The following is a 10,003-nucleotide window of genomic DNA, read 5'->3' as shown; positions in this document are numbered from 1 at the left end:
AAATTGGCTGGTTCCGACAGTTTACTAACACCTGAGCAAACCTGTGTGAGTTAGCCCAGGTCCTGTGGCTGCTCAGCAGCAGCAGAGAGGGGAAGAAAATACCAGCTTCTACCACCCCCAGGCCAGTGGTGTTTGTACCAGGCTCTGCTGCCTTAAGAACTAGTTCGAACCAGAAGCAGCCACTCCCCTCTCCATTTGGGTGGATTCGTCAAATCCAGGATGGAATTTGGTCAAAATGCCTCATTGCATCATCACGTCGCTTTGAAACTCCAAGTTCTTTGGACATAGAGTTCTTGTCTGTGTGATGTGAACCAATAAATTCTCTGGAAAAAAATCAGTCCAAACACTTGGCTGGTGTTTTGGAGGAAAAAATAAATGGGGGTGATTGAATTTTTAAAATTGAATTAAGCAGCTGTGTTTGGATCCTATGGGCACTCGTATTAGATCTAGACAGGCTTGTCCAAAGCTGGGGTTGGGTCACAGAATTGTATGGAAATTGCACTGTGATTGTCAAAGCAATGCAGGACATGTCAGTGCCCCCACAGATATCCAGAGTGATGGGCTAAGCTCTGGGTTTTAGTCCAGTGATTTTTAAACTGCCAAGCTACGTTTCACTTTGGAAGAATAGACTTTTTTTTTTTAAATGAGATTTTTGTGTGTAATCTATGCCCGTAAGAGAGCCAAGGGCAATATTCCCTGTTTAAAATGACAAATTTCCCCTTTCTAAAAATAATAAATGAGAAAAATCATATTGTCTTAATGAACTAAGGTTTGAAATTGTAAGTTCTAGGAGTCCGTGTTCATTTTAAGGCATCGTCAGCACCGAATTCATTTCTGCCTGTGGATTTACTGGCTCTGAAAGCTACTTGTCTTGCGTACCATGACCTGGCTTACGGGAAAAACGAAAGCAGCAGCGACTCTTAGCTCGTGTGCTTTGTAAAGGTAGGAGCTACGTCTTAATTCTCCATTTTGAACCCATTCCTCCCTGAAATGACACCTACTGCCCGACTTCAACAAAGGAGACCTGTAGCAAATTTTAATTGGATTAGGAGGTAAGGAGTTTGTACCCGAAGAGGGTGACTAGTGGTGGTCCACTGGGGCGCTCAGAGCAAGGGGGAATTGTGGCCATGCCCGGGAGCTCGGTGGGATACCCTAACAGCCACGTGCGGGATGAACTAGAACCGCACGCGTTGGCTTGCTTCATACAGACTCTTTCTCCTTGTGGCAGATTTTAATTAAAGGCATTCTCTCGTCCATATGGTCGTCAGGACAGGGACATTTTTCAGTTCCTCCTTGGGCCTTGTTCTCAGCTTTCAGCCAGTGACAAAGACGCTTCTCTCCCTTGTGGTCCTTCAGCCTCTTCATAGACCACCATTTTGAGTCACGTCTTCATTATCTATAACCTGGACCCTTGCAATAACCCTCTAACTAAATATACCTGTCTTGGGTCTGGTCAATGAACTCACCTACTTCAAGGTCTTTAACAGCTCCCTACTGTCTGTAGGTTAAATTTCACGTTCTTCTGCAGGACATCAAAGGCCATGCTTTTTTTTCCTTCACGCCCACTGTCCCACCTCACACAACCCTTCCTTTGCCTTCGCGGTGGACGTGGCTCTCTTTGGGACTTCTGCTCCTTTGCTTGTGTTACCCTTCCACCTGCAACACCCCTGCACACTCTCGGCCTTTTGTGTCTGTCTTTTGTGTCCCATAGACAGCACTCCCCATCGGAGAAGGCGCTGTGTCTGTTTGGGTCACTATTTTATTCTGAGAGTGTAGTCCAGTCCAGCACAAAATAGGCATCCAATAAATAGTCGTTGAATGGATGAAAAAAACTTAAAAGGCTGGCAAATATGATTTACATTGAGTTCAAAACCAAATCTATTTTCAGTACTAGGAGATGGTATACCTAGACCGAGCTTGCTTGGTGCAGTTTAACATTATAATAGCAGGAAAGCACAAAGAGCTGTAAGACATCGTCTCTATACTTCAGGGAGTCAGTCTGAAACAATCAGTGCTGGCGGGAAATATGAAAGCCCTCAGAAGAAGGGAGCTGACGCCACCAGGGAAAGCCTAGTGGTGGTCTCCTTACAGGATTCCCTACCTGTGATTTCTTCCCTCCTCAGTCCAATCTGCCTATGTTTCTTGGATTCACTTTCTCAGGTGCCCTTTTGGACATGTCCGCCCTCATCTTAAAAGCCAAATGTCCTGTGAGCCTTGCTACCTGCTGATAAGAGTCCAAACAACTCAGTCAAGACCTAGGTTCTCTAGGCTCCTCCAGTCTTTGACCTGTTTTTGTGGGATTCTGTCTCATTCTGGGGGGCTCTGGTGGTACACTCCACCAGCCTGGGTTGGTCCATTCCTGAAAGGCAAACCAAGGCAGCAATACCGTCCAACAATACTGTCCTATTCCACACACCAGTGCTGGTGTGTGACACCTTGTTTGTCCGGATCTTAGGAGGCAGGTCTCAGTGTTCTAGACCAAACTCTTTTATTTTTTTATGACCCTTTAGTTGTGCAAACAGCCCCCCTCCCCGGATACCTCAGGACTCTTCTGCCTGCAGGAGCTTTAGAGAATATAACTGGGATTCTCTCTGCTGGCCTCTCTCAGACTGAGAGTTGGGATCCCCTGCAGATACTTCTTAGTTTCCCTCCCATGCCTTCCCAAGTCTGTTGCATCCCTCCTGCTTTCCTCCATCCACCCTAAAGATTCTCTCATCTAGAGCTGTGAGAATCACCCAGGAACTTGCTAAAATTTAGATTTCTGAGCCTTATCTTCACCAGCTATGCATTTTGGATAAACATTCTGGATGGTCCTGATGCAAAGACGGTCACTGTCTACACTTTGACACTCTGGTGACCCAGAGTACGGTCACCAACAGTTCTTCTGCATATATTCATTCATTCATTCATTCCATCCATTCATTTATTGACTCATCTATGCAGTCGCAAACATAGGCATTTTTTTCCTACAGTCGAGCTTTTATAACAAGAATTACATATGAAAGGATCAATTAATTAAGAACAATGGGTTACATCTGCTGTTAATAGTTATAAACAGTTATCTTGTAAAACCATCCAGGAATCATCCCTCCTTAAGGGGAAAAAAAATGCCAGAGTCTCCTCCGCACAGCTGCTTGAAGAAGCAGTGTGATTTACTTGGCCCATCGGTTGATGAGAAGAACATAGAAGAAATCTGCCCTTATGTAGTAAGAGGAAAAGAAATGCCTCAGTTAAGGGAGATGGATGGACTTGCTCAATGATGTGTAGTTTTTTCAAAGTAATTCTTATATGCTTTTAGTTCCAAAAGGAAAATAATAACTTTGTAGTTGTGCATCTGGAAATTTAGCCCTTAAGGCCCTAATATGGGTTTTGCTAACAAAGTATTGGTCACGAACACAATTGTCAAAGGATTGAGAACAAATTGTATTGGTTCATTTAGCCTACTAAGTTCCAGTTGATATGGTGGGGCACAGTGACAGACTCACAAATGGCACTTACCTTCCTGGCTTCAAGGCGTTGGTCAGGGTTTAGTGGGTGGTGACATCTGAAGATCACATTTTCCCAAATTCAAGGGGAGGGGTCATGATATCGTAGAGGGTCTTAAAATTTGCAATGTGAGTTTATTCCTAAAATGCCTGGATGTATGTTCCTCTTTCCACATAAATTGACAACTTCAGCCAGACTGATCTATTCATCAGCCCCTAACCTTGCCCCACACCTCCCCGTGGCTTCTCTTGAGCTCATGCAATTTTCCATTCTCGGAATACCCTCCTTTCTATTGTTCTACCATGTAAACCTAACCTTTATCCAAGATCCAGTTAATGTTCTACTTTCTTTGTGAAGCCAACCTAAATCATCTCAGACCACAATGAACTTCAGAACACCTTTATCCCTTATTGTTTACCCTCTTACTTGGCATTTAACTGATGCCAAGGCAGCATTACAAACCTCCGTGCACACAGGTCTCATTTTCCCAGTTACGTTACTACAGTCTTTTGGATGACAGTGATCCGGTTGTGTGTATCTTTGTAGCCACTGGACTGAGCATAACATCTGATCTGTGATGGCTGCTCCTTAAATTTAAGATACGAATGAGAACATGGATGTCGTCTTGATTTTTTGTGTCAAATTTTCTGTTTCGGGGGCCATACCATTGTGCAGGCTCCGCAATTCTGCTTTTGTCTGTGACATCAAAAATTTCAGTGATGGATGTGGTCAAGCTCAAAGTTTATTTCCTGGAGTAATGGCCATTTAAAACCGGAAGCCTCAAACTTGAGTTTCTAGGGCCAGTCAAGTAATTAAGTAGGCTGTGCCCACCCAACTCCATATTCCCGCCATGAGGACAGGGGGTGGTGTTCTGCCAAGAGCTGGCGGGGCAGCATGTTAACCCAACAGTATATACCACTAGAGCTCTAACTCCACAGGCTCTCCTTGGGCATCTAACTCACTGCTATGACAGTGCATTCTATAACCTTGTGGCCACCCTGACCCAAATGCAAAAATGCTTGCCTGAACCTGAGTGCCAAATCCTGTCCTCAGGTCTATCCTAATGTGGAGCTCACCTTTTGCACAGAGCCCGATTTCCAATTATCCATACAGTCTTGCCCGGCAAGGCTTTTTGTTGCCTTCCACCATGGCCCTCAGTTTGATAGCCAAAGGTGTTCACCAAGTTCTAACTCTCTGCTGCCCTCAACAGGCCCTTGACCTCATTGGCAACTCGGATGAACTGTGGGTTCCAGATGAGATCAATAAGGTCTTGGCAGTGTGAGATTTGTCATGTATTTTGTGTGGAGTGATCTTGTGTGTTTGGTCACTAATGTTTGTTCTCTCTGTGTGTGTATGTATGTGATGGGAAGAGACGCTTTTTTCTTGACTCTTGCTTATCTACCTGCATTTTAATTTTCCTTCTCTGTATCCCCACCATCCTTCCTTTCATCAGCTTCAAAGAGCAATGCTACGAAGTAGGAGAAGTCAAGTATTTTGGGAAAGGCCCTATGGTTTCAACTAAAAACATGAGACATTTGGAGTAAGACAGATCTGTGTTTTAATCTCAACTCCACCTTTCACTGGCTTTATGAATTTGGACTATATTTTTCTTTTTTTTTTTTCCTATATAAGAAGTACGTTATGTAATAATATGCAAGCAAAACTGACTCATGGAGGGTGCTCAGTACTGGTTTTCCCCCCTTTCTCATGAGGTATTTTCGCTTTGACTCAGGTAGTCAGTCACCGGCTTTCCTGCTGTAGAGATTAGCAGTCACTGTGTGGGAGACATTTGTTCTCTTCTTCTCCCTCCCCCCCCCCGCCCTTCTTTGCCTTTTTCTCTCTGTGGTCTCTTAGACTCGGGAGGAAGAACGCACACTGGGCAGAAGTTTAGTCAGCAAGCCCAGAACTTTCTCCCAGCACTGACCAAAGAGAGCTTACTTGACCTGCAAACTCAGGAGCGATCCTTATCCTAGAAGCCACGGTATCAGTTACATGAAAACTGCTATATTCTTTTAAATAAAACTGGGTCTTGAAGGGCTTGTTGGAAGGCTAGCTGCTCGTTTCTTTCTTTCTTTTTTAATTTTTCTAAGATTTTATTTATTTGAGACAGAAGAGAGAGAGTGCACAAGTAAGGAGGAGGGGCAGAGGCAGAGGGAGAAGCAGGCTCCCCACTGAGCAGGAAGCCCAATGCGGACTCCATCCCAGGACCCCAGAATCATGACCTGAGCTGAAGGCAGCCCGCTAACTGACTGAGCCACCTAGGTGTCCCACCTGCTAATTTCTAAGTACGATAGCCAAATGTGGTTCTACTAGCAACATCAGTGCAGGCCAAGATCTGACTGACATTACCAGTTGTTGTATTTTTACTATGTCAGAGATTTATGGATCGTATCATTCAGTGATCAGAAGAGCCTTATGTGTTAGACTCTCATTCCCATTTTACAGATGAGACAACTGAGACTCAGAGAGGTAGAAGTAACTTGCTCGAGGCCATATACCTGGTAAAAATCAAAGCTGGGATTTTAGCCAGGGTTTGTCTGGACACAAGTCTGTGCTTATAACGTTGGGTTCCATCACCTCTAAAAAGCAAGGGGTTCCGAGAACCACTCATGGTGAGGGCAGCCTGCAGGGATAGAGATCTTCATTTGGCTCTGCATGGATCCACAGGTAATGGCATCTCATTGCCCTAAGGAGGCTTTTTAAGAGTAAGCTGAAGGCCAGTTTTAACTATGATCCCATAAAAGAATAATGTCAGATCATTGCCTTTCGTCTGTTGCTGTTCCAGTGTTGATCGATAGGTTACATTTTTAAAGATTGCATCAGTAATTCATGCTTTATTACTTCTGAATTAGTGTAATGCTTCAAATCATCTTGTTGTAATTCAGCATAATTATCTATAATTAAAAATAAATTCCTGTAGGGTGAGAATATTAATTCCTATCTAAATCTCTTTATTTCGATTGAGCCTATCAAACATTACCAGATCACAGCCAGCAATTCTGAGCATTGTGGCAGAACTAGCTTTGCTCTATCCAATGGGTCCATACTTCTTGTACCACAATGCCTTCCCCTTGCCCTGGCGTCAGCATTCCTCAAGGCATCTCGCCTAGGTCAATGTTCCTAGAACTATTGGCTTTTGTTCGAGTGTGGTTTATTTCACTTTGAGATTCCAACGGAAGCTCTAAAGCATGTTCTAGGACAGAAACAGACACAGGCGCGCGCGTGTGCGCGCACACACACACACACACACACACACATTATGCATGGAATTTTAGGAGAAGGAAGAATTTCCTAGAACTCAGATTCTCCAAGTAGGGTCCCCAGAGCAGTAGCAGCAGCATCGCTGGGGATTGTTAGAGAAGCAAATCCTATCACTTTTGTTGACTCAGAAATTCTGGGAGTGGGGACCAGTAATCTGGGTTTCAATAAACTTTCCAGATGATTCTGATGAGGAAAGTTTAAAAACCATGGCACCAGGAGGAGTTATGAACCTTGCCCTGGCAGGATGTCATTTAACAAACTTCCGTAAACATCAGCACTTCTGAAAGCAGAAAGGTAACAGATCCTTGCAGGCTCTGAACTTGTTATTTTCTCTGGGTGTTAAGAACTGCCCCATGTTTCAACCTGGGGATCCATTTGCTCCCAGGGAACAAGGAAGAGGCTGGAAACAGGAATATTAAAGAAGATTTAGAAGGTGATAGAAATGGGCAGGTCCCTCTCCTCGAGTACATAACCATTCTTAGGTGGCTCTCCAAACCCACCTGTCCTCATTTGGAGTCATCCTTGCCCTTGAGGCAAAGATGCTCTGGCTGGAGACTCTTTCTATAGCAGAGCCTGGGTGTGATCGGAGAACACAGTGTGGTGCCCAAAGTTCTAAGAAGTTAGCTTTTCAGGTCCATCTCTAAGTGTTTCCATGTAGGAAGCTTTACTTAGCCAGGTGACTTGATCATTAGAGCTGATTTTTACACTGTGCTTCCATGTTCAAGTTTTATTATGTGAGGAAGAAATTACTTAGACTTGTAAAGGAGTTCTCACCCAAGGCCTGAATCTTTCTTGAATAAATGCTTTGACACATGGAGTATATAGCCCTGATTAACCACAATCATGTGTCCCCACATCGTAGACTCTGCTCCCAACTCTTACGCCTTCTCCACCAAAACCTACATACCAGCCTCCCCAGTTTAGTGCAAGGAATTATAGCACATAGAAAAATTGTCTTGAGAAGTGAGCTTCCCTTTAGATATTTATCATGTTAAGTGTTTACATCTGTGTTCTCCTCTTCAAAATGCAGAGGAGTTACGTGTTTTAAATTTAACATTTTACCACTTCAGTGTATTAGAAGTTCTCTTGAGTATTACAAGAAGAGTGATTATAAGAATGTGGAAATGGGAATATTATTTATGTTGGTTAATTGTCTTCTCTGTGTTCAGTGGCCAGATTCCTTACAAATTTATGTTGTTGGTTACAAGGAGGGACCAGATTTGCAGAATGCAAAATCTGTATGTGTTCATGATATATTGTATATTACAATATATAATATTGCATTATATTTTGCATTATATATTATATTTTATAATTTAGAATTAATATATACTTATATGATAATTATATTATTTAATATATTTCAAATATTGCATATATTATATATAATACATACTAAAAATAAAAATATGTAATATATAAAATATATTACATATTTTTTCAACTTTGTGAGACTGTCAAGCTTCTGTTCATTCTTTAAGATCCAGATTAAGTATCATGACCTCTGTACTAACACTGTCTTTTGGTTATAGTTGTCTTATACACTTAAAACATTGTTTTGTAAGTATCTGCTTCTGGATCTGTTTTCCTGGCATTCTGTGACCTCTCTAAATCCTACATTTTATTAACCGTTATGCCTTCAACAACTATCATAGACCAGCACACCATGAAAAGTGCAGTAAGTACCCCTTGAGTTCACACACACAAAGAGGGCACGGAGGGGTAGAAATGAAACAGAGTTTTGTCGAGTGAGTAACTTTGTGGCTCCAGCTGAAGCCCAACACTACTCTTCATACCTCTATTGGCAACCAGGGCACCAAGATGCCTTTTGAAAGAGACTTCAGTCCATTCCTACATTTTAAGAGATCTTGCTCTCTTAGAAAGAAAAGAGAAACAAAACAAGAAAAGAGACCGCTTAATTGAATATTTGAAAGAACCCCAAACTGCTAAGCCGTGTACATGAATCTAAAAATTCCCTGACTTGCTTTGCCCTCTGGCTAACACCCCATCCCTCTTCTCTGCTGAACAGGCGCCTTCCGTTTTTCAGCCCCAGTCTGGCTTGAGTCCACTCAGGCCACTGAAACAGCTTGTCCCAAGATGACCAGCGCTGACCTGACTCTGCGTCTCGCCGTATTTCCTTCTTACCCTCGTCGGGCTCTGTGGTATCTCGTGCCATGATCACCTCCCCTCTTCGGAAACAATTCCCTTCTTTTTTTGAAAGCACCATTTTTTGGATTGTAACTCATTCTAAAAAGCTGTTGTTGTTTCTTGGATGCTAGCCTGAATATCTAATGTCCTTGTCGCTTGCTGTGTTTCTTTCAGCGTGGATTTCCCGAACAGTCTGGGAGTACGTTGAGGGCATCTTGGGACCCACCCAACCAACACATTCCCCTTGCTTGCCACCCGACTCACACTGTTTCCTTTCAGTTCTTGGAAGTGTCCCTCTCCTTTCCACCCTGGAATCTTCATACTCTCCACTTCCTCTGCCTAGAGGTCTCTCTCCCTGTCCTTGCCTTCAGACATATGCACAAAAACCTCTCTACCTGGGAGCCTGTCCTGACCACCCAACCGTCCCCATGTTAGTTGAGTTACCCTTATCACCACTCTTACAGTACAAGGTACATTTCTTCCAAAGCTCTTATCTACATTTCTAAATGTATGTCTTATTTTTGCAGTATGATTGATACCTGCCTTCCCGTAGATCATACGCTCCGGGAGGGCAGGGACCTGACAGGCTTGCTCATAATGACTGCTCAAAAAACATGGGCTCAATAAGTAAGGTTATGACCTCATTGAATTTTTAAAACAAAACTCTGACCTGACAATTATTTAGTGGGCACCATTCCTCCCCAACTCTGCATTTCTGTCTTAACCATAAAGTAAAAACATCTGCTCTTTCATGTTACCCTTCACAAAAAGGAGGAGTACCTGAGTTTATTGGGCAAGTTCGAGAAAAACAGTTCTGTCCATCTGCATAGACACAGGGCACGCTCTTCTCACAGCCTGCTCGTCTGAAGGCTTTCGAGGGTGAACAGGCAAGGATGACTCCACCTGGCCTGTAACTAGGTGGGTAGATCCTCCTGTTTCCAGGTTGAAGACTGGCAACTAGTCTGAGCCACTTCTCCAGTCCAGCCTTATCAGTCAGTCTGAAAGTTTGATTTCCATCTCCCTGACCTCTTTATTTTCTCGGTAGGTTAGTACTCTCAATGCTACAAAATAAAACCCAAATCTCCTAGTTGCCAGGAGAACCAAGGCG

General features: G+C 43.3%; 1 long non-coding RNA gene across 2 annotated transcripts in view; it reads left to right on the top strand.

The window, feature by feature from the left end:
• Positions 1-851: 851 nt before the first annotated feature.
• LOC132002718 (uncharacterized) overlaps positions 852-10,003 on the top strand; it is a 35,268-nt gene continuing 26,116 nt past the window's right edge. Inside the window, exon 1 of one of the 2 annotated variants that reach the window (XR_009399982.1) lies at positions 852-942. This is a non-coding gene — a long non-coding RNA (uncharacterized LOC132002718). Of the gene's footprint in view, positions 1,053-10,003 lie in introns of both variants that reach the window. The other variant, XR_009399981.1, reaches the window with a different exon arrangement.

The sequence above is a fragment of the Mustela nigripes genome, chromosome 15 (assembly GCF_022355385.1).
Source record: "Mustela nigripes isolate SB6536 chromosome 15, MUSNIG.SB6536, whole genome shotgun sequence".
Classification (NCBI taxonomy): domain Eukaryota; kingdom Metazoa; phylum Chordata; class Mammalia; order Carnivora; family Mustelidae; genus Mustela; species Mustela nigripes.
Note: the sequence above shows the minus strand (reverse complement) of the source record. Positions and strands in the feature narration are given on the sequence as shown.